General features: G+C 41.7%; 2 long non-coding RNA genes and 1 pseudogene across 2 annotated transcripts in view; 1 reads left to right on the plus strand and 2 right to left on the minus strand.

The window, feature by feature from the left end:
• Positions 1-5,699, minus strand: part of LOC129534634 (uncharacterized) — a 55,574-nt gene extending 49,875 nt beyond the window's left edge. The window contains exon 1 of the long non-coding RNA XR_008681279.2: positions 5,282-5,699. This is a non-coding gene — a long non-coding RNA (uncharacterized lncRNA). The remainder of the gene's footprint in view (positions 1-5,281) is intronic.
• LOC109027686 (uncharacterized) overlaps positions 1-22,977 on the plus strand; it is a 71,187-nt gene extending 48,210 nt beyond the window's left edge. Inside the window, exons 3-4 of the long non-coding RNA XR_008681278.2 lie at positions 13,560-13,633; positions 21,950-22,977. This is a non-coding gene — a long non-coding RNA (uncharacterized lncRNA). The remainder of the gene's footprint in view (positions 1-13,559; positions 13,634-21,949) is intronic.
• On the minus strand, positions 33-3,565 carry LOC109027694 (zinc finger protein 131-like; annotated as a pseudogene).
• Positions 22,978-24,978: the final 2,001 nt, after the last annotated feature.

Below are 24,978 nucleotides of genomic sequence, written 5' to 3' on the forward strand. Positions count from 1 at the left end.
AAGTATATTTAAAAATATATTCATGTGTAATTTCATTCTAAAACTGGCATAGCTGTTCTGCCCTCATTCTCTGCCTTTTCAGCTTCAGAATGTGCTGTCAGCACGGTCTCTAATCCTCAGCATCTTCGTGATCTTCCCTGGCAGCCTCAGCATCTGCTTGGCTAGGCTCTGTCTCCTCTTGGGTCATGATTTCTGGGGTCATGTGGACGAAGCCTGCTTCTGGAAGTTCACTTTGTACTTCCACTGGCATCTGATTTACCCATTCCACATGCGGCTCCTCTCCATGTACTTCAGTACCTTCTTCAGGCTGAATTCAGCCCACTGCTAGGTAACTCACCTGGACCTGCTCTGGAAGCTCAACTCCTGTGTGTCGGGCACCTGGCTATCCCTGCGTGGTTCTGGGTGGACGTGTTCCACGATTGCTTGTGCTGAATCCACCTGGACCTGAAACAGTGGGAGCACGTGTACCTTCCTAGCTTGTTCTATAATATCATTGATGTCACAGGTTCAGCTTGTACCCGTGTTTCTGCTGAAAGAACTTCTTCCGTTACTAGACGCTTTGATATATTGTATCACTGAGATGCCTCCTTAATTCATTTCCTTGCATAAACCACAAGTCACATAAAGTACAATGGTTGGGTTTATCTCTAGTATGTATTACCAAGTGATATTTGAACTGGTTCCAGCTGTTAAACACACTGTTGCAGACCTGGCACTCATGAGCTTCTTTCTTCCTTTTTTTGCCCCTACTCATTTGGCATGCAGTGAGGTGACATTTGAGGGGGCTATTTCTAGCAAATTGTTCATGACAATTTGGATATTCAAAAGGTTTTTCACCTGTATGTTTTCGAAGATGTTCTTTAAAATGTCCAGAATGGTCACACTGTTTCTCACAGTACTGACATACATGAATTTTTCCCCAGTTCTTTGCTTTTTTTTTTTTTGAGACGGAGTATCGCTCTGTCGCCCAGGATGGAGTGCAGTGGTGTGATCTCGTCTCACTGCAAGCTCCGCCTCTCGGGTTCACACCATTCTCCTGCCTCCGCCTCCCGAGTAGCTGGGACTGCAGGCGCCCACCACCACGCCCAGCTAATTTTTTTGTGTTTTTAGTAGAGACGGGGTTTCACCGTGTTAGCCAGGATGGTCTCGATCTCCTGACCTCGTGATCCACCCTCCTCGGCCTCCCAAAGTGCTGGGATTACAGGCATGAGCCACCGTGCCCGGCCTCTTTGCTTCTTACTGCCTCCACGTTCTTCAAGGTGGTAACAATTCAGGTGCTGTTTCCATGCGCTCTCCTGAAGATACCTTTTGTTGCATATTTCACAGTTGAAACTCAGTGAAGTGTGATTTCATGTGTTCCTGTTTGCTTGTGGGGTCAGATGCACAGCTGTCTTCCTCTTTAATCTGCCCTTTTCTGTCACCTTGGTGGTACTGAAACAGGAAAAGCTCCCTTATCCCCCTCACAGGGTGTGTGATGGGGGCGTGGCTAGCTTCTTCGGTGCTGCTGCTCAAACATCTAGGGGGGCAGGTTGTGGTCGTGGGCTCCAACCCCACGGCAGTGTCTTGGGGGAAATGTTTCCAGCTCCTGAAGCCCCAGTGGGCGTGTGTTACAGATGCTCTTTTAATTTTGCTGTCTGTAGGCGGCTTGTGTCAATCAGCTCACTTAGACCCTCTGCCTTATCACAAGGACAGAGGGCTTTCTGTGTCCCAGGGTTCTTGCCCTAGTGTACCGGAAAAATCGGATCACATGTGGGCTTGGGGAATGAGTGCAGGGTTTTATTGAATGGTGGAAGTAGCTCTCAGTAGCTGGATAGGGAGCCAAAAGAGGGATAGAGTGGGAAGGGGGTTTTCCCTTGGAGTCGGGCTGTTCAGTGGCCAGACTGTCCTCCTACCACCCCTGCCAAATTCCCCTGGGCATCCGCGTTGTTCTGCCGGTTGATGGCCTGCCAGCGTGTGCAGGTGCCTGTTCCTGTGCTCTTCCATTCTCCTACTCCTCTCGATGCCTAGCTGCCTGCGTGCCCTTCTGCCGCTGTGTTCCTCTCTACATCCCACTGCTTGTGTCTATGCCGCTAGGGTCGGGGGGTTTTTATAGGCCCAGGATGGGGGGTGTGGCGGGCCAGGGTGGTCTTGGAAAACGCAACATTTGGGCGCGAAAATAGGAGTGCCTGTCCTCACATAGGCCCGTGAGCATGGGCCCGAGGGGGGAGCCCTCACCAGGGACCCCACCTTTCTCTACCCAGCATTTCCCTGCCCCACTCTGGTATCAGTACTTGCTGGTGATATCTGGCAACAGTGCTGGAGCAGAATCATCAGAGGAACCTGTGCTCTGTATGTACTTTATGGACTACTGGGCAGAAGCCCTTCCTCGAATGTTTCCGTGCCTTCATCTTCTGCTTCAGTCGTGTCTTCGGCATTCTCTACCTCAGTTTCAACAGGGTCTGACTCTGCAGATGGCAGTGACTCAGTGATAACGTGAAGTTTCTGCAATTTTACTTTTTTTGGCCTCACTTTTTCCTGTGGTATTTTCCTTTAATGAAGTTGAGTTTTGTTTTGTTTTGAGATGGAGTCTTGCTTTGTTGCCCAGACTGGAGTGCAGTGGTGCGATCTTGGCTCACTGCAACCTCCACCTCCTGCATTCAAGCAATTCTCCTGCCTTAGCCTCCTGAGTAGCTGGGACTACAGGTGCCCCACGCCCGGCTAAATTTTGTATTTTTTAGTAGAGACAGGGTTTCGCCATGTTGGCCAGGCCGGTCTTGAACTCCTGACCTCAGGTGATCCGCCTGCCTCGGCCTCCCAAAGTGCTGGGATTACAGGCGTGAGCCACTGCACCTGGCCTGAAGTTGAGTTTTCTTTGTTCCTAACTTCAAGGGCTTTGATGGCTTCTAGCATTTGTAGACGTTCTGCTGCTTTCCATACATCGCTGGCTGCTTCTCCTTGTATCATTAATTTTGCTGTACATGTGAACTCAATTGAATGGCAATAGGCCATTTTACTAATACCTTCTATCTCCACCAAAGGTTCTTGGGTAAACTCTGGAAAGAATTTGTAGAAGGCGGCCGGGCCCAGTGGCTCACCCCTGTAATCCCTTTGGGAAGGATTACAGTAATCTCTGTAAGCACTTTGGGTGGCTGAGGCAGGCGGATCACCTGAGATCAGGAGTTCGGGACCAGCCTCGCCAACTTGGCAAAACCGTGTCTCCACTAAAAATACAAAAATTAGCTGGGTGTGGTGGCGGGTGCCTGTAGTCCTAGCTACTTGGGAGGCTGAGGCAGGAGAATCGCTTGAACCCGGGAGGTGGAGGTTGCAGTGAGCCAGGATCGGGTCACTGCACTTCAGCTTGGGTGACAAAGTGTGACTTCATCTCAAAAAAAAAAAAAAAAAAGAATTTGTGGAACTTACTGCAAGCAGCCAAAACAGCCTTGTGAGCCTTCAAATGGTGTCCGTCCACAATCAGGGTGATGTCAGTAAAGCAGTCCTGCCCTCACTGTTCATTCAGTTGGTCGAGGATCATGTTATGACGTTCACGGAACTCCTGTAGGCGTTGCATCGTCTCTTCAGCCTCCATGGCTGTTGGGTTGCTCTGCCTCATGCTCTGCCCTCCTTCCTCTTTGTCCCTCGGAGCCTCTGGTTTTGTGCTTTCTCCTCCCAGGGCATAATGTGCCCCACAGCTTTCCCTATCTCTAAACCGTGGCTCTCCCTCCATTTCCCCCACAAGAGCCGGGTGCTCCCTCTGCTCGGGCCCCGCTGGTGCCCATGCGCTCGAGTGGACACACGGGTGGTCGCGGCCTCTTTCTCTACTTTGAAGACTCGGCTGTAATTGTGCATTAAACTTCTTCCATATTATACCCAAAAGCAGTGCTTCATTTCCCCCCAAAAGAAGAAATCAAGTAAGTAAAAACATGTTATAATTTATATAGAAGGGTACTTTGCATTTGTTAAAATGCTTTATAATGGTTCTAATCTTCTTCCTTAAAGAAACCCTGAGAAAGCCTTTCTTTCTCAGCTGTACAGATGGAACAGGTGAGGGGAGGGGATGCAGAGGTGTTGCCCAGAGCTTCTGAGTCCGTGGCTGAGCCCAAATCTCCCAAGGCAAATATGACAAATGTTATTTTCTCCTATTTATAAAGCTCCCTTACAGCTGGAAGGATTTTCTTCTAAATCTACTAAACATTGAAGTACCTAAAAACAACAGTCCCACATTTGGAAATAGACCAAAGGTGGGAAGTTTTAGCTCTTGTTTCTAAGGTTGTAGCTGACGACCAGACTGGGGTTAATTATGCACCCAAATGATAGTGTTTCCTGCAAAGGACATTCTGATTCACTGCTTACCAGATCAGGTAATGCTGGTGGCTAAGCTCCTCCACCAGGCTTTTAGGGTCTCCTAAAGACCCTAAAAAAAGGAGGTGTCTTCATTCTCACTGGCTCCAGCCAACCCTTTAGATTGCTAATAATTCAAATGTGGAGCATTCAGTAGCAAGAGGATTGTAAGCTCATTTATTCGTAGCACTCCTTCCCCAAACTACGTTGGGAGACACATCAATCAATGTGTTAGGAAGACCTGATGGCTATGCTGTTCAATATGGCAGCCACCAGCCACATGTGGCCATTTAAATTCTAATTAAAATCAAGTAAAATGTAAAAGCCAGTTGCTCAGTTGCACTAGCAATGTTTTGAGTGCTCAGTAGTGACGTATGCCTGGAGGCTACCGTATTGGGTAGTGCAGATATAAAATATTTCCATCACTCCGGAAGGTTCTATTGGACAATACTGCTTCTTAGTGTGTTATGGTGAGTAAGACTTCCCAAATGGTTTTGTTATCTTCTGCCATGCGGGCTGCTGGGCTGCCTCATATCCTTTTTTTTTGGTTTATTTGTTTGTTTGTTTTTTTAAGAGACAGGGTCTGGCTCTGTCACCCGTGCTGGAGTGCAGTGGTGCAGTCATACCTCACTGCAGTCTGAAGTTCTGGAGCTCAAGTGATCTTCCCACCTCATCCTCCCAATTAGCTGGGACTACAGGTGGGTGCCACCATGCCTAATTTAAAAAAATTTTTTGTAGAGATGGGGTCTCATTTTATTGCCAAGGTTGGTCTTGAACTCCTGGGCTCAAGTGATTCTCCCGCCTCAGCTTCCCAAAGTGCTGGGATTACAGGCATGCACCACGGCACCTGGCCCCGCCTCATATCTCTCTCTGTTTCAAAGCCCAGCCCCTTGTTGGCACCATCCCAGGCAATGAGTCTTCCCCAGGGCCACCCTGCCCTTCGTTTTTCTCTAAATTCCCTCACCTTCATGGGAAGCCTCTTCAAAATTAGAAATTCGCAAGTGTGTGTAGTTCTGTTAGCTGGGTGAAGCTCTTGATCCCTCGGGTCCTGCAGCTGTCTTCTGTCAGCGAGGCTCACACGTCTGTGTCCCTGGTCACAGGTGCGAGTGGGGCGCATTCCTCATCCTCTCTGCCCCCGCATGCCCTGCCCTCCAGGAGCTCTGTGCCCATGGGCGTTCCCCGGGCTTGCCGGCTGCTCTCATCTGTTTGTCACATCTCTGTTTCTCCTCCTGGCCAAACCCTCTACATCTACAGCCGATTGTTTGCTGATTAGAAGCTGTTTATGTACTTAGCAGAAAGAAAACTTGCCATTTCTGAAGGAAGAAATGAGGCAGCAAATGTGCAGGGGAGAACAAGATTAGGCAGGATCAAAAGGCAAAGTCAGGATGCTCACAACAAAGCTGAAAATTATAACCCTGATGGTTCATTCTCGTGGAATTCACTGGCTGCCAGCACACTATGGGTGTAACCGTAAGGCCTGTGGATGATCTCTCTGCCTTCCCCCTGGCTCTCATCTGGTGACATCCTCTCGCAGTGCTCGAGGTCATCGTTAAAACATGAGAGAGAACGGCACGACCATGAATTAGTTTGCTTGGATGCAAGTATTTGGCCAGTTCTTCCATCCACAAATCTGGAAATAAGTAAATGTATTTTATATTTGAAAAGTATGAGAAATATGATCTGAAAAATTTATTTCTCATGCTTTTAAAATATATTAAAATATTTTAAATAAAACAAGCAAGAGCACAGAGTTAGGTATATGAAACATCAGTCCTTAGTCACTGTATTGGGGTTCTCCTGAGAAACAGAATCAGACATACATAATACATAATTATGTGTGTGTATATATATATATATTTATACACATGTGTACATGTGTATATAGATACACCTACGTGTATGTATACATGCATGTATGCAGATAGGTATGTGTATAAATATATACGTATGTGTGTGTATATATAGAAATATATATATACACATATAGAGAGAGATTTATTTTAAGGAACTGGCTCTTGATTGTGGGGGTTGGTAGGTTGGGGCTGGCTAGCGGGCTAGAAATTCTGGGAGGAGTTGATATTGTAGTCGAGTCTGAAGGCAGAATTCCTTCTTCTTCAGGGACCTCAGTCATTTTTCTTAAGACCTTCAACCGACTGGATGAGACCCATCCACATTATGAAGGGAAATCTGTTTTACTCAAAGTCTACTGATTTAAATATTTCAATATTAATCACACCTAAAATATATCTTTATAGCAACATCTAGACTGGTGTTTAACCAAACAACTGAGCATCAGAGCCTAGCTAAGTTGACACATCAAATTAACCCTCACTGTCACCAAACATCTAATTAACAGGATGGCTGAGTGTATTCATTGGCTCAGGCTGCCATAACACAGTACCACAGGCTGGGTGGCTTCAACCACAGAGATTCGGAGATCAAGATGTGGCCAGGGATCATGTCTTCTGAGCCTCTCTCCTTGGCTTGTAGATGGCCGTCTTCTCTGTGTGTTTTTAGTTGGTCTTCCCTCTGTGTGTGTCTGTGTCCTAATCTCTTTTTATAAGGACACTGATCATGTTGGATAAGGGCCTACCCTCATGATCTCACTTTAATTTACTTCCTACTTAAAGACTCCATCTCCAAGTACAGTCACATTCTGAGATACTGAGGTTTAAAATGTCAACGTTTGAAGTGTTGGTGGTGGGGAGGACACAGTTTAGCTCATGACAGTGGGAAAACAGACAATTAAGGTGGTAGTGGGTATGCATTGTGCTGAGAAGGGCCGAGTTCAGTGCAGTCACTTGCAAGTTATCTTGATCTGAAAACAGATGATCAGTTTGCGTTGATAAATGGATAACTTTCCCTGTGTGCCTTAAAATTGCCTTCACATTTAAAGAATGAGTATGTATGTGCAACTATTAGGCTGAAAAAAAAAGTTGTACTATTAAGTAGACAAACAGTTTGCTACCTTGAAATGCAGAGATAGGTATGACTCCACATGGTGTCACTGTAGATATCAGCATCCTCCTTCTCCAAAAATAATAAAGCGAAGCTGCTGGATGGGGCTGTTGGCTACTCTCTTTGGTGGAGAGGTTCACTACCTGTTGTTTTTACATTTATATTTTATTCTTTTTTTTTTGCCACAGGGTTTTTTGCTTTGTCACCCAGGCTGGAGTGCAGTGGTGCGATCATGGCTCACTGCAGCCTCCAACTCCTGGGCTGAAGGGATCCTCCCACCTCAGCCTCTGAGTAGCTAGGACTACAGGTACACGTCACTGCATCCAGCCATCTTATTTTTCGGGGGTGAGGGGAGCACTTTTTGGAGGTGGGTGGAAACATTCTTTCTGGCTTTTAAAATTTTTTCTTTGTGGAGACAGGTCTCACTACGTTGCCTAACCCGGTCTCAAACTCCCGGCCTCATGCAGTCCTCCTGCCTTGGCCTCCAAAAGTGCTGGGATTATAGGCATGAGCCACCACGCCAGGCCTTGCTACCTGTTTTTTATTTTTTATTTTAGATTCAGGGGTGCATGGGCAGGTTTGCTGCAAGGGTATCTTGTGTGATGCTGAGGTTTTGGCTTCTATAGATCCTGTCAACCAGACAGTGAACATAGTACCCGACAGGAAGGCTTTTCAGCCCTTGCCCCCCTCCCTCCCTCCCTCCTTTTGGAGTCCTCAGTGTCTGTTGTTCCCATCTTTATGTCCATGTGTACCCAGGGTTTAGCTCCCATTTATAAGTGAGAATGTGCTATATTGTGTTTTCTGTTTCTGTGTTAATTCGCTTAGCTACCTGTTTTTAATACTTAGACTGATGTAGTCCTCTTCTAGATGAGTTGTAAGATTATTGATTTGTTTTCTAATTAGAAAAAGTAATACTCTGGCTCATTGCAGAAATTTGAAAAATGTGTAAAAGTATGAAGAAATAAAATATCAGAGCAATTTCACTATATATTTGAAAAATCACTTGATCCATTAGTATCTTTCTTTCTAATCTCTTTTTCTAGGCATATGTATACTTTTTCAGTAAAATTGGGATTACACTAAATATAGTGTAATATTCTGCTTTCACTATAATAAGCATTTCCCTGTTGATTATTTTTGTAAAGATGTAAATGGTTGTATGATGCATTTATCCATATCCATGAAGGTATCCATTCATTTCACACATTTTTTTTTTAGCACCTTCAATGTGCTCTGCCTCGTGGTAAGTCCTAGGAATGCACTGATAAAACAGACGGGGATCCTGCTTTCATAAAGCTTTCCCCACTTTCTGGATGTATGTATTTATTTAACCATGTCTTTATTTCTGCTCAGAGAGACTGACTTAGCCGAGAGGAAGGCATTTTTGTCCTTTCCCCCTTCCTGCTGCATGCCTGGAATGGGAAATGATGGCTCGTACTTCTACAGCCATCTTGGAACACAAAGTAACACTGAGGATGGAAGCTAAATATTGAATATAGGACATATAGGAATCTGGTCCCTGTACAAACCATGGAGAGAGTTCATGGGCCCCAGATTATCCACACCAGGACTTCTTCTGTGAAACAAAAACTTCTAACTTGTTTAAATCACTGTTGATAGGGGTATTTCTGTTAAATGCAGCAAACTCATTTCCTAATTGATACAATGCTGTTTGTACAGAAGCTTCAAATTTCTTTCTTTCTTTTTTTTTTTTTTTTTTTTTTTTTGAGACCAAGTCTCTCTCTGTTGCCCAGGTTGGAGTGCAGTGGCATGATCTTGGCTCACTGCAACCTCCACCTCCTGGGTTCAAGCAGTTCTCCTGCCTCAGCCTCCCAAGTAGCTAGGATTACAGCACCCACCACCACACCCAAATTTTTTATTTTTTATTTTTATTTTTGCTAATTTTTGTATTTTTAGTAGAGACACGGTTTCACCATGTTGGCCAGGCTGGTCTCGAACTCCTGACCTCAAGTGATCCACCCACCTTGGCCTCCCAAAGTGCTGGGATTACAGGCATGAGCCACCGTGCCTGGCCAGAAGCTCCAGATTTCTGTGTCATCAAATATATAACATTTTATCAACCCTGAGACACATCTTTTCTTACAATGCAGTCTCTCTGGAATCAGTATCATTTAATATGTCATAGTTAAATAACTTTTTTTATTGAGGTAAAATTTATATAACATAAAATTCATCATTTTAGCCATTTAAAAGCATACAATTCATGCCTTTGGTACATTCACAATATTGTGTAACCACCATCACTACCTAATTCCAGAACAGGAAATTCTGTACTAGTTAAGTAGTCACTCCCCATCCCGTGTCCTCCCAGCCCCTGACAACCATTAATCTGCTTTTTGGCTGTCTTGATTTGCCTATTCTGGACATTTCATATAAATTAATGAATACAACATGTGGTCTTTTGTTACTGGCTTCTTTCACTTGGAATAAGGTTTTCAAAGTCCACCCATGTTGTAGCATGAATCAGTCCTTCATTCCTTTAATGGCTGAATAATATTCTGTTGTACATTATTCAGCCCTAACGATGGTTGTATAATGCATTCGAATGTTACATCACATTTCATTGATTCATTCAATTGACGCACATTCAGATTGCTTCCACATTTTGGCTGTAAAGAATAATGCTGCTATTAATATTCATGTACAGACAGTCCCTGACTTATGATGGCTTAACTTATGATTTTTCAACTTTATAGTGGTGTAAAAATGATATGCATTCAGTAGAAACCATACTTCGAGTACCCATATGACCATTCTGCTTTTCACTTTCAGAACAATAGTCAATAAATTACATGAGATATTCAATACTTTCTTATAAAATAGGCTTTGTCTTAGACCAGGGGTGTCTAATCTTCTGGCTTCCCTGGGCCACATTGGAAGAAGAAGAATTGTCTTGGGCCACATATAAAATACACTAACACTAATGATGGCTGATGAGCTAAAAATAAATCACAAAAAGGTCTCATAATGTTTTAACAAAGTTTACAACTTTGTGTTGAGCTGCATTCAAAGCTGTTCCTGGGCTGCGTGCAGCCCTCAGGTCATGGGTTGGACAAGCTTGTGTTAGACGATTTTGCCTAACAGTAGGCTAATATAAGTGTTCTGAGCGTGTTTAAGTTATGTTAGGTTAAGCTATGATGTTTGGTAGGTTAGGTGTATTATGCATTTTCAACTTACGAGATTTTCAACTTACAGTGGGTTTATCATCAGGTTGTAACCTCATCATAAGTTGAGGAACATGTGTACAGAGTTTTTTTGACTATGCATATTTCTCTGAAGTTACACTAAGGGGTGAAATTTCTGGGTCATATGGTTGCTTTATGTCTAACTTTTTGAGGAACCGTCAAAGTATTTTCCAGAGTGGCTGTACTATTGTACATTTCCAACAGTAATGTAGCAGTGTTCCAATATTTCCACATCCTCAACACTTGTTATATTTTCATTCTTCCCAACCTAGTAGGTGTGAACCACATTTTCTTTATCCATTCCCGAGCAGTTGAGGGACATTTGGGTTGTTCCCACCTTTTTACTATTATAAACAACACTACAAATAATACCATGAACAACTGTGTACAGCACAGGTGTGTGTTCAAACCAACACTTTGTTTGAACATATGCGCTTCAATCTCTTGGGTATATGACTAAGAATGGAATGGCTGGGTCATATGGTAATTCTATGTTGATTTTTTGAGGAACCACAAAACTAGTTTCTACAGTGGCTGCATCATTTTACGTCTCTACCAGCAGTGGGATTCCTGCAGACTCTCATCAACAGGCAATGAAAAGTGATGAACAAATTTTCTTTGACTCTCATTTCATTTTGCCTCTTTTATTTTGAAATTTAAATAATAGACAAAGAGGAGAGTAAGCATTTTATATTTACCACCCAGAAATGAACAACATTAATGCTTTGTTTTGGCTTCAAATATTTTTAAGTAAATAGAACATAACAGATTAAAAAACCTAAGCCCCCTTTTCCCCTTTACCACACCTATTACGTGGCCCCTCTCCAGAGATAATCATTATCACAACTTGGTATCTGTCCTTCTAGACTATATCTTATTAGTATTACAAATATTACAAATATATTACATGTCTCAACATGTTCTTTAAACTTTAGGTATGTGCTATCATACTGTTTTCATCCTGCAACTTGCCTTTTTTCTAAAAAGAGCTTTATTGAGGTATATAACTGGCACACAATAAACTGCACATATTTAATGCATACAGTTGGATGAGTTTGGACATATGCCTACATCCATGGAGCCGTCCCCGCAGTCAAGTTAACAGACATAACTATAAGCTCCAAAAGTTTCCTTGTGTCCCTTTATTTTGGGATATGTGCATGTATGGTGAAAACATTTAACACAAACTCTCATCTTTAATAAATTTTAAAGTGTATAATACAGCACTGTTGACTGTGTATTAATACGATGCTATATAGATCTCTTCAACTAATTCATCTTGCATCACTGAAACTTTCCTCACCCCTGAAACATGTCTTTAACTGTTTTTTTGAAGTCTGTCCAGTGACGTGCTAGTAAATGTTTAACAACCAGCTTTTGTGGGGAGGGAATGATATGTAGCTTTTGCTAATTTCCATGTTGTAAATAGTCTTAACATAGCTTATACCAAGCTATAGAAGTAACATCAGCCAGCTCACAAAACTGAAATGTTAGCATTTAGTTCTTATGAGCTAGCTTCAGCATGCTACTAAATCCGTCCCTGTTGATGTGGAGATCTGAGTTTTGCTTTTTAGTTTTTATATGTTAAGACTGTATCACAATGTTTTTATCCATCACCCTATTGATGGATGTCTAGACTATGTCTAGGGCTTCACTGCTACAAAATGGTGCTACAGTAAACATTCTTCTGCATAGCCCTTGTGCACATGTGCAAGAATTTCTGGAGCAGAAGGTATGTTTACTAGATGTGGAAACACTGTTCTCTGAAGTACTTGCCCAGTCCACCGACTTCACAAGCAGTATGTGAGAGATCTTATTTCCCCACAACCTTGGCAATACTTGGTCTCATCAGACTTGGTTTTTGCCCATCTAAAGGTTATAATTCCATTGATTTTATACATAGTTGTCCCTCACTGTGAGATCCAGTAACTATTCATAATTACCTATACGTTTATAATTTCTTTTTTTCCCCCATTTAACTCCAGTATTTGTCTGTCTCTAGTTGATTGTAATGAATGCAAGAGGCTGTTGTGGAGTGTCAGTGCCAGACCCCAAATAAGGGCAACACGGCTACTTAGCTTCTTTCTGAATTTAAAAGAAATGTATAGCTTTAATTTGGGAATTTAGAAACAGAAGCTAAGGTGTCTGTAAGCCTGTATTGGTTCTTGTAGCCTTTACCTGCAAGCATCAAAGAACCACAGCAGCAGTGACTTAAACAATTGTGATGGGCATTTATTTCAAGCAATAAGAAGTCTGAAGCTAGTAAAGGAGGCAGTGGTGCCATCCTGGACCCAGGCTCCTGCCATTCTTCTCTGCCACCCTTAGCTGTAGGCTGTAATTCTCACGCTCCTCATCTCACAGTTGCAAGATGGCTGCCGCAGCTCTAGGCTTCACATCAGTGCTCAAGGCGGAAGGAGCAGTGCTTGAGTAGAAACACAAGAGCTTTCACATAAATACCTAGAAGCCTTTTGTCAGCATCACTAACCAGACCTGTGTCACAGGCCACTCAGTGTGTTAGGCAAGTATTTAATGGGATATATTTTCTGTCCTCTGAACAAAATTGTATTCTGTTAGGATGGGAAAAGGGAAGAAGGGAATTATCTGCAACAAGAGTTATTTGGAATGTGGATTTTAGAGACATAATTTTTTCATAGTAGCATCAAATTGAGTGAATACTGGGAAATTATTCAGAGATATATATCATCCAGAACAAGAACCACCACCACAGAACACACAGTCGCCACATTCCATTGATTTATAGGCTGCTGTTTTGTTATTTTCCACTATCTATTAGGTATCTAAATTTCACTTCTCTTTGTTCCTTTTTGCCAATTCAAAAGAATTTAAAATGTTAGAATGAACAAATACTAATGAGGCGCATGTTATCTAAGCATGAGTTTTCAGGCATTCCTTGTGCCACAAACATGAAGAAAACGGAATCATTATAGGCTCTAGGGTGCGGTAGAGAAGCACGTGGGACTAAAACAACTTGCATTTGTCATTTACTGTTTTGTTTGTAGGACAAGTCTCTTTTAATGTCTCATATTATTGACATAACTCATGAATGCTTTTTTCCAGAGTTGATCACACTTAACAATATGTGCAGGCAGGACCGAAAAAAGGTGTGGTGCCTTCCAGCCCATAAATCAAAGGTGAGTCATGAGAATGCTGTCCATTAAACAGGAAGGAGGAGATTTGGATATGGAAGTAGGACATGCATTAGATTCCACAGCAATTAGGCTTTTCCATAAAAGAAGCATCTGCTTTTGGAACTTGAAAATAGAATAAAAGAGGAGCATTTAAAGGAGTTCTTGAAGAAGGCACACCAAGGTACTCGACTAATTGTAATTAGCTAATGAATACCTCCTGTAATAAAGCCTGAACTGTGGAAGGGAATCATTGATCGGCTTCCCAGGAACACCCTGTCACTGTACTGTACCTGCAGTGTATCAGCATTCGGACACAGACAGTGGGTGTGCAGATGTGTGTCTGTGTCATTTGGTTATATTCATTTATTGCAGTTTCCATTTTATACATTATTCTAGTATAGGTCAGAGAAGCAAAGAGTCATCTACTCTCAGGGGCTTGTTTAACATTTTACATACCCAGTGGAAGGATTTCCCTTCTAACTTTGCTAGATTCTAAGCCTGAAATGAGAGGGAAAAAAGCCTTGAACTATCTATTTAAATTCCATATCCAAGTCTGATCTATTCCACAGGAGTTCTTATCCTGAAGGAGCATGGCAGCAAATCAAGGAACAAAACTTAAAGCTGACTGTCCCTTTTTTTCCCACTGCTCTCTACCTTGTAGGGTGACAGAGAAACTTTGATGGGATGTTCAACTTCAGTAATTTTGACTCCTTTTATTTTTATTAGGAAATAATATTTTCCTTACAATATATAACGGAAGTATTTTCTCCATTGTGATTTTCCTTATGTCTGAGGACACAGAGATCCTTGGAAGTCAGGCAGAGATGAGTTCAAATCCTGACTCTGCCACTTAGTAGTTGTGCAACCCTGACTGTATTACTCAGCCTCGGCAAATCTCCATATCTTAACCTGAAAAATGGAGATAATAATATATGTGTTTTGCAGAGTTTGTTGTGAAGATTGAGTGAGATTAGGTAAAGTGCTTAGCACCATGCCTGGAATTACTGAGTGCTTAAATGCAAACTGCAGATTAGTAGGATTTCATCTGTGACTTAACTTCATGTACTTCTTTAGGAAAGCATGTATTTTGTCACATGAGGCAAGTACTTGATTATTAACAAGAATGGTCTTCCTCAACTTCGTGGAAGGAGTGCACACCTCAACACTGTGCATTGCCTCCACGTTTGTGTACGTGTACTTAGGAAAGGGAGCTAGACATTCTCACCTTCATTGAGTTGCTGTGAGGGTAAAATGAGAGTTTGCATTTCATACCTGACACACGGGGGACTTAGCAGATGTTAGCTCCCTTCCACTATGTCCCCCACTTTCTGAATCAGTCTGTACTTCCATAAATGTATCTTTTCTCTTAGAAGGGCCATCGAGAGGTGGAGGCGGAGAAATGATTCTGGGGCCAGGGGTCTTCCTCCAGGGCCCTTGTAGTCAGATTCTTTCCTTGTCTTGGACGATCACTCAGATATTTGGATTAACACAGCTAAGAGATACAGTGGCTCTCTCCATTTCACAGATTAGCAGGACCAGAAGGTCAATATGAAGAAAGCATTTACTGAGTGTCATCACCAAGATGGCAAAATAGAAGGCAACCTGCTCATATCCTCCAACTACAATATGGGTACAAGAATTTTTGTACCCATCTACAGTCAAAAGTCTGTCAGTGGGAGCCTCAGGATTCAGATAGGAGTTTGTGAACCCCTGAGAGGGCCCAAGACCTAGGAGGGTTGTTTTGAAAGTACAGACCAACACCCAGGTCAGTTGATCTGGTGAGCTTGCTTCCAGGTTCATGCCTCGAAATGGCCAAGAAAGTTTCTGCATGGATAGGATCATTCCCCAGCTACAGCAGGAGGGGCCAGAGCTGAGACTGGGACCCCTTGGGGCCTGCCGTTGGCTACAGCCCTGTTTGGCCTTGAGCTTGCAACCGAAACTATCTTCCAAGGAGTCTAGAAGGAATTGCGCATACTAGAGCCTTGGCAGAAAGACTCGTCTGTCCACTGACATCAATCTCAGCAGTGAACCTGGAAGTGGCCCTGTGGCTCTGCTCCAGCCTTTCTCAGCTGATGTCTCAGTTCAGAGGTGCTCATACAAGGACCCAGAAGGAGACTTGCCCATATCTCACAACCCAGAAGTCTGAATGTCCCCAACACACTTGCCAACCTCTGTCTCATAGCAGATCCCAAGTGGACTCAGTCTCAGCTGCACCCTGCCCTCTGCAGCAACCAGGGAACTATCCTATTTGTACTGACACCTGCTGAGAGATGTGTACTTGTCTGGCCCAACAAGACAGACTCTTTAGCTTCCATCCCACAGCAGATCCCAAGGACACCCAGACTCAGCTCCGGCCCCTCCTGCTGTAGACAAGAAACTATCTTATTTGTGCAGAAACTTGCTGGGTGATATAAACCCCTCTGAGCTGAGACGGGGCTCTCCAGTCTCTCATAGCAGATTCCATGGGGCCCAGTCTCAGCTCTAGCCCCTACTGCTGCAGTCTAGGAACTACCCCACTCATACAGGGACCAGCTGGGTGATGCATGTTCATCTGAGACAATGAGATAGGCCCACCAGCTCCTTCTCACAGCTGATCCTGAAGTGGTCCAGTCTCAACTCCATCTCCTCTTGCTGCAGTTGAGAAATGCAGAGATCTGCTGGGAGACCCACTTGTCTGGGCCACAAGGACAGTTTTCTGGACTCAGGTCCCTCAGTCCAGTATCTGCCTGGGGTCTTCTCTAGGTCCATCTGGGCTGGAAAGCCATGTCAACCTCAGAGTCCTCATGAAACTCACAGCAAGCCTGGGCTTGGAGTGTCCTCTAGTGCTGAGATATCTGGCTGCAGTGGTCACAGGCTCAGGGAACACAACAGTCAGTCAGCTTAGAATCCAAAAGGCCCTCTGAAGGACAGGCACAAACAAAGCCAGAATGCAAAGACTAAAATAAATACCTAATTCCTAAATATGTAGACATTGTTGCACTTCTACAGGCATCAAAAACATTCAGGGAAATATGACCTCACAAATGAGGTAAAACAAGGTGCCAGAGACCAACCCTACAGTGATAGAGATGTGTGGTCTCTCATACAAATAATTCAAAATAGTTGCTTTAAGGGGACTCAATGAAATTCCAGAAAACAGAAAATCACTTCAGAAATGTATCAGAAAAATTTAATAGAGACATTGAAAAAATTTTAAAAATCAAAAAATCGTGGAGCTGAAAAATACAATGAATTGAAATGAAAAATGCAATATAGAGCATCAGTGGCAGAATTAATCAGTGACAGATTATTTGGATATACACAGAGGAAGAAAAAGGAATAAAAAGAATGAACAAAGCTTACAGTATCTATGAGACAACATCAAAAAAGAAAATATTCATTATTGGAGTTAAAGAGGGAACTGAGAAAGACAAAGGGGTAGAAAGCTTCTTCAGAGAAATAATAGAAAGCTTTCCAACCCTGGAGAAAGGTACAAATACCAAAGCCAGGAAGATCAAAGATCACCAATCAGATTCAACCCAAATAAGAATATCCCAAGACATATTACATCGAACTTGCAAAAATGAAAGACAGAGAGGATTCTAAAAGCAGCAAGAGAAAAGAGGCAAATAACATATAAGGGAGATCCAATACTCCTGGCATCAGACTTCTCAGCAGAAACTTTTCAGGCCAGGAGGGAGATGATGATAATCAGAGTGTTGTAGGAAAAAAATGGCCAACCAAGAATACTGTATCAAGAAAAGTTCTTCAGAAATGGAGAGATAAAGACTATCCCAGACGGACTTTATATTTATAGCAACCAGAACTGTCCCACAAAAAATGCTAAAGGAAATTCTTCAAACTGAAAGAAAAGGACTCTAACGTAATTATTATAGTAATATTGTAATTGTGATAAACCACTTACATCTTTGGCCAAAAGACTGAAAGTCAAAACTATTAAAATAATTTTGAAAATAATTTGTTAAGAGACAGGCAATAAAAAAGGGTAAGTGATCACATCAAAAACTGTAAATGTGGAGGAAGAAGGGAGTTAATCTGTTTGGGTTGTTTCTTTGCTTTTTTATGATCAAAATTAAGTTGGCATCAGTTTTAAATACCTGTTATAACTGTAGGATGTGTTTTGTAAGCTTAATGGTAACTACAAAGCTAAAACCTATAACAGATAGACTAAAAATAAAAAGTAACAAAACATACTACTAGAGAAAAATCACTTAACCACAAAGAAAGACAAAGAAAGGAAGAGAGGAGTTACCTACAGCTAGCAAACAAGTAACAATATTGCAGTAAGGCCTTATCTATCAATAGTAACATTGAATGTAAATGGACTGAATTCTCAAAAAACAAAGAGTAGCTGCATGGATTAAAAAACAAGACCCAACAATATGCTGTCTACAAGAAACTCAATTCACCTGTAAAGATACACATAGACTGAAAGTGAAGGGATAGAAAGATGATATCCCATGCAATGGAAACCAAAAAAGAGCAGGAGTAACTATATGAGCTAAAATAGACTTTAAATTAAAAACTGTAAAAAGAGACAAATAGGGTTATTATATAATGATTAAGAGGTCAATTCAGCTAGAGGATATAACAATAGTAAATATATACACACCCAACACCAGAGTACCCAAATATACAAAGCAAATATTAATAGATCTGAAGGGAGAGATAGACTGCAATCCAGCAGTAAGAGGGGATTTCAGCATCCTACTTTTGACAATGGAAAGATCATTCAGGCAGAAAATCAACAAAGAAACATCAGAGTGAAACTGTACACCAAATGGACCTAACAGACATTTACAGAATATTTCACCCAACTGCTACAGAATACGCATTCTTCATCAGCACATGGAACATTCTCCAGGACAGACTGTATGTTGGACCATGAAACAAGTCTCAACAAATACAAAAAAGTGGAAATTATATCAAGTATCTTTTCTGACCACAATAGAGTAAAACTGTAAGTCAATAAAATGAGGAATGTTAAAAACTGTACAAATACATGGAAATTAAACAACATGCTTCCAGACAACTGGTTGGTCAGTGAAGAAATTAAGAAGGAAATTTAGAAATTTCTTGAAAAAAATAAAAATGGAAACAAAACATACAAGAATCTATAGGATACAGAAAAAGTAGTACTAACATGGAATTTTATAGCAGTAAATATCCACATTTTAAAAAATAGAGACTCCAAATAAACAATCTAACTATGCACATCAAGCAACTAGAAGAGAACAAACCAAACCTAAAATTAGTAAAAGGAAAGAAATAATAAAGATCAGAGCAGAAATAAATGAAATGAGACTAAAAAAATAAAAAAGATCAACAAAACAAAAAGTTGGTTTCTTGAAAAGACAAAATTGGTAAACCTTTAGCTAGACTAAGATAAAAATAAAGAAGACCCAAACAAATAAAATCAGAGACAAAAAAGGAAACATTACAACTAATACCACAGAAATAGAATCATTAGACTATCATGAACAACTATACACAAACTGAAATATCTAGAAGAAATGGATAAACTCCTGAACACATACTCTACCATGATTGAACCATGAAGAAACAGAAAACCTAAACAAACCAATAACAAGTCATGAGATCAAGCTACAATAAAAAGTCTCCCTTCAAAACTTGGGACCTGCCAGGTTCACTTCTGAATTCTAGCAAACACTTAAGGAAGACCTAATACCAATTCTACTCAAATTATTTCAAATAAGTGAAGAGGAGAGAAACTCATTTTACCAGGCCAGCATTATCCTGATACCAAAACCAGACAAACACACTACCAAAAACAAAAAATAAAAGAAAAAATCAACTGTGGGCCAATATCACTGATGAACATAGATGTAAAAATCCTCCACAAAATACTAGCAAACAGAATTCAAAAACATTAAAAAGATCTTTCACTAGAATCAAGTGGATTCATCCCAGGGATGCAAGGATGGTTCAACATATGCAAATCAACAAACATGATACATCACATCAACAGAATGAAGGACAAAAAACATGTGATTATTTCAATGGATGTTGAAAAAACATTCAGTTAAATTCAATGTCCTTCATGAAAAAAATCCTCAACAAACTGGGTATAGAATGAACATACCTCAGGCCAGGCATGGTGGCTCAGGCCTGTAATCCCAACACCTTGGGAGGGTGAGGCAGGTGGATCACTTAAAGTCAGGAGTTCGAGACCACCTTGGCCAGTGTGGTGAAATTGTGATATGGTTTGGCTGTGTAACCCACCTAAATCTCAACTTGAATTGTATCTCCCAGAATTCCCACATGTTGTGAGAGGGACCCAGTGAGAGGTAACTGAGTCATGGGAGTGGCCTCTCCTGTGCTATTCTCATGATAGTAAATAAGTCTCATGAGATCTGATGGGTTTATCAGGGGTTTCTGCTTTTGCTTCTTTTTTTTCTCTTGCCACCACACTGTAAGAAGTGCCTTTCACCTCCCACCATGATTCTGAGGCCTCCCCAGCCATGTGGAACTGTAAGTCCAATTAAACCTCTGTTTGTTACCAGTTTTGGGTATGTCTTTATCAGCAGCATGAAAACGAACTAATACAGTAGATTGGTACCAGTAGAGTGGGGCGTTGCTGAAAAGATACCTGAAAATGTGGAAGCAACTTTGGAACTGGGTAACAAGCAGAGGTTAGAACAGTTTGGAGAACTCAGAAGAAGACAGGAAAATGTGGAAAAGTTTGGAGCCTCCTAGAAGCTTTGACAAAAATGCTGATAGTGATATGGACAATAAGGTCCAAGCTGAGGTGGTCTCAGATGGAGATGAGGAACTTGTTGGGAACTGGAGCAAAGGTGACTCTTGTTATGTTTTAGCAAAGAGACTGGTGGCATTTTGCCCCTGTCCTAGAGATTTGTGGAAATTTTGAACTTGAGAGAGATGATTTAGGTTATCTGGTGGAAGAAATTTCTAAGCAGCAAAGCATTCAAAAAGGTGACTTGGGTGCTGTTAAAAAGCATTCCATCTTAAAAGGGAAACAGAGCACAAAAGTTCAGAAAATTTGCAGCCTGATGATGCAGTAGAAAAGAAAAAACAATTTTTTTAAGGAGAAATTCAAGCTGGCTGCAGAAATTTGCATAAATAGCAAGGAGCCTAATATGAATCCCCAAGACCATGGGGAAAATGTCTCTCTAGGCCATATCAGAGACCTTCACAGCAGTCCCTGCCATCACAGGCCTGGAGGCCCAGGAGGAAAAAGTGGTTTTGTGGGCCGGGCCCAGGGGAGTACCCATGCTGGTGCCCTGTGTCCCAGCCGCTCCAGCCATGGCTGAAAGGGGCCAACACAGAGCATAGGCTGTGGCTTCAGAGGGTTGAAGCCCCAAGCCTTGGCAGCTTCTATGTGGTGTTGAGCCTGTGGGTACACAGAAGAATTGAGGTTTGGGAACCTCGGCCTAGATTTCAGAAGATGAATGGAAATGGCTGGATGCCCAGGAAAAAGTTTGCTGCAGCGGTGGGGTCCTCATGGAGAACCTCTGCTAGGATGTTGTGGAAGGGAAATGTGGGGTCAGAGCCCCCACATAGAATCCCTACTAGGGCACTGCCTAATGGAGCTATGAGAAGAGGGCCACTGTACTCCAGACCTCAGAATGGTAGATCCACCAACAGCTTGCACCATGCACCTGGAAAAGCTGCAGACACTCAATGTCAGCCCATGAAAGCAGCCAGGAGGGAGGTTGTACCCTGCAAATCCACAGGGGTGGAGCTGCCCAAGACCATGGAAACCCACCTCTTGCATCAGCGTGACCTGGATATGAGACCTGGAGTTAAAAGAGATCATTTTGAAGCTTTAGAATTTGACTGCCCCACTGCATTTTGGACTTGCATGGGCCCTGTAATCCTTTGTTTTGGCCAATTTCTCCCAATTGGAATGGCTGTATTTACCCAATACCTGTACCCACATTGTATCTAGGAAGTAACTAGCTTGTTTTTGATTTTACAGGCTCACAGTCAGGAGGGACTAGCCTTGTTTTAGATGAGATTTTGGACTGTGGACTTTTGGGTTAATGCTGAAATGAGTTAAGACTTTGGAGGACTGTTGGGAAGGCATGATTGGTTTTGAAACGTGAGGACATGAGATTTGGAGGAGCCAGAGGCAGAATGATGTGGTTTGGCTGTGTCCCCACCCAAATCTCAACTTGAATTGTATCTCCCAGAATTCTCATATGTTGTGGGAGGGACCCAGTGGGAGGTAACTGAATCATGGGGGCTGGTCTTTCCCATGCTATTCTTGTGATAGTGAATAAGTCTCATGAGATCTGATGGGTTTATCAGGGGTTTCTGTTTTTGCTTCTTCCTCAGTTTTCTCTTGCCACTGCCATGTAAGAAGTGCCTTTTGCCTCCTGCCATGATTCTGAGGCCTCCCCAGCCATGTGGAACTGTAAGTCCAATTAAATCTCTTTTTGTTCCCAATTTTGGGTATCTTTATCAGCAGCATGAAAACGAACTAATACAGTAAAAGAGAACCCTAATACAACTCGTCTCTGCTAAAACAATACAAAAAAAGAGCAAGGGATGGTGGTACACATCTGTAGTCCCAGATACTTGGGAGGCTGAGGCAGGAGAATTGCTTGAACCTGGGAGGTGGAGGTTGCAGTGACCTGAGATCACACCACTGCACTTCCAGCCTGGGCAGCAGAGCAAGACTCCATCTCAAAAAAAAAAAAAAGAAAGAAAGAACATACCTCAGTGTGATAAGGGCCACATATAAGAATCCTACAGCTAATATTAAATGGGAAAAAATGGAAAGCCTTTGCAGTAAGAACTAGAATAAGACGAGGATGCCCACTTTCACCACTTTTATTCAACATAGTACTAGCCAAAGCAATTAGTCAAGAGAAAGAAATAAAGGGCATGCAAATTGGAAAGGAAGAAGTTGACTTATCCTTGTTTGCAAACAACGCGATCTTATATTTAGAAAAACCTAAAGAGTCCACCAAAAAAACCTATTAGAAGTGACAGATTCAGCAAAGTTACAGGATATAAGATCAACATACAAAAATCAGTAAAATTTCTATATGCCAGCAGCCAACAATCTGAAAAAGAAACCAATAAAGCAATCTTACAACATCTACAAATAAAATGCCTAGGAATAAATTTAGGAGGTGGAAGACTTCTACAAGGAAAACTACAAAACACTGATTAAAGAAATTGAAGAGGATAAAAAGGGCAAGACATCCCATGCTCACTTTTCAGAAGAATTAATATTGTTAAAATGACAATACTACCCAAAGCAATCTACAGATTTGATGCAATTCCTATAAAAATACCAATGACAGTTCTTCACAGAAATAGAAAAAAAAATCCTGAAATTTATATGAAAACACGAAAGACCCCAAATAGCCAAAGCAATCCTGAACAAAATGAACAAAGCTGGAAGCATCACATTATCTGACTTCAAATTATACTACAGGCCAGATGCAGTGGCTCATGCTTCTAGTCCCAGCACTTTGGGAGGCTGAGGTGGGTAGATTGTTTGAAGCCAGGAGTTCGAGACCAGTCTGGCCAACATGGCGAAACCCCGTCTCTACTGAAAATACAAAAATTAGCTGGGCATGGTCGCGGGTACCTGTAATCCCAGCTACTTGGGAGGCTGAGGCAGGAGATTCACTTGAACCCGGGAGGCGGAGGTTGCAGTGAGTTGCGATTGCATCACTGCACTCCAGCCTGGGCAGCAGAGAGAGACCCTGTCTCAGAAAACAAACAAATTAAACTACAGAGGTATAGTAGCCAAAAAAGCATAGTACTGGTATAAAAACAGACACATAGACCAATGGAACAGAATGAAGAACTCAGAAATAAGTCTATGTACTTAGAGCCAACTCATTTTCGACAAAGGCACTAAGAACACATACTGGGGGGGAAAAGAGTCTCCTTAATAAATGGTGCTGGGAAAACTGTATATCTGTTTGCAGAAAAATAAAACCAGATCCCCATCTTTCATCATATACAAGTATCAACTCAAAATGAATTCAAGACTTAAATGTAAGACCTAAAACTATGAATCTGCTAGAACAAAACACTGAAGAAATGCTACAGGACATTGGTTTGGGCAAAGATTTTTTAGGGTAGGACCGCAAAAGAATAGGAAGTCAAAGCAAAAAATAGAAAAATGGGATTACATCAAGCTAAGAAGCTTCTAGACAGCAAAGGAAGGAACAAAGTGTAGAGACAGCCTTCAGAATGGAAGAACATATCTGCAAACTATCCATCTAACAATGAATTAATACATAGAATATGTAAGAAATGTAAACAATTCAATAGCAAAATAACAATCTGATTTTTTTTAATGGGCAAAAGAGCTGGGTAAAAATTTCTCAAAAGAAGACATACAAATGGCCACAGGTAGATTACAAAATGCTCAACATCACTAATCATCAGGGAAATGCAAATCAAAACCACAATGAGATATCAACTCACTTCAGTTAGAAATCTATTATCAAAAAGAGAAAAAAATAACAAATGCTGGCAAGGATGCAGAGAAAGAGGAACCCTGGTATAGTGTTGGTGGGAATGTAAGTACAATAGCCACTATGAAAACAGTATGGAGGCTTCTCAATAAACTAAAAATAAAACTACCATATGATCCAGGAATCTCACTGCTGGGTATATATCCAAAAGAAGTCAATATATCAAAGAGGTATCTGCACTCCAATGTTTACTGTAGAACTATTCACAATAGCCAAGATTATGGAATCAACCTGTGTCCATCAATAGATGAATGGATAAAGAAAATGTGGTATATATTCACAGTGAAATATTTTTTCACCACAAACATAATGAAATCCTGTCATTTGTAGCAACATGGATGGAACTACATGTTATTGAGCACCAATGTCACATATTTTCATTTATGTGTGTGAGTTTAAAAAGTGGATCTCATGGAAGTGGCCAGTAGTGGAGAGTAGAATGGTGTTTCTCAGAGGAGAGGCAGGGAGTGGGGGCAGGGGGAATGAAGAGAAGTTGGTTAATGGGTACAGAAATAAAATTAGAAGGAAGAAGTTCTAGTATTCAACAGTACAGTAAGAAAATTATAGTTAACAATAATTTATTGTATGTTTCAAAATAGCTAGAAGAACTGTAATGTTCCCAACACAAAAAGGTAAGTATTTAAGATGACACATATCCCAATTAACCTGATTTGATCATTACACATCGTATACATATATCAAAATATCACACATACCCCAAAAATATGTACAACTATGATACATCAATTAAAAATACAAAAAAAAAAAAAAAAGGAGGGGGCAGGCATGGTGGCTTATGCCTGTAATCCCAGCACTTTGGGAGGCCAAGGCAGGGGGATTGCTTGAGCCCAGGAGTTGAGA

This window comes from Gorilla gorilla, chromosome 6, assembly GCF_029281585.2.
Source record: "Gorilla gorilla gorilla isolate KB3781 chromosome 6, NHGRI_mGorGor1-v2.1_pri, whole genome shotgun sequence".
NCBI classification, from domain to species: Eukaryota; Metazoa; Chordata; class Mammalia; order Primates; family Hominidae; genus Gorilla; species Gorilla gorilla.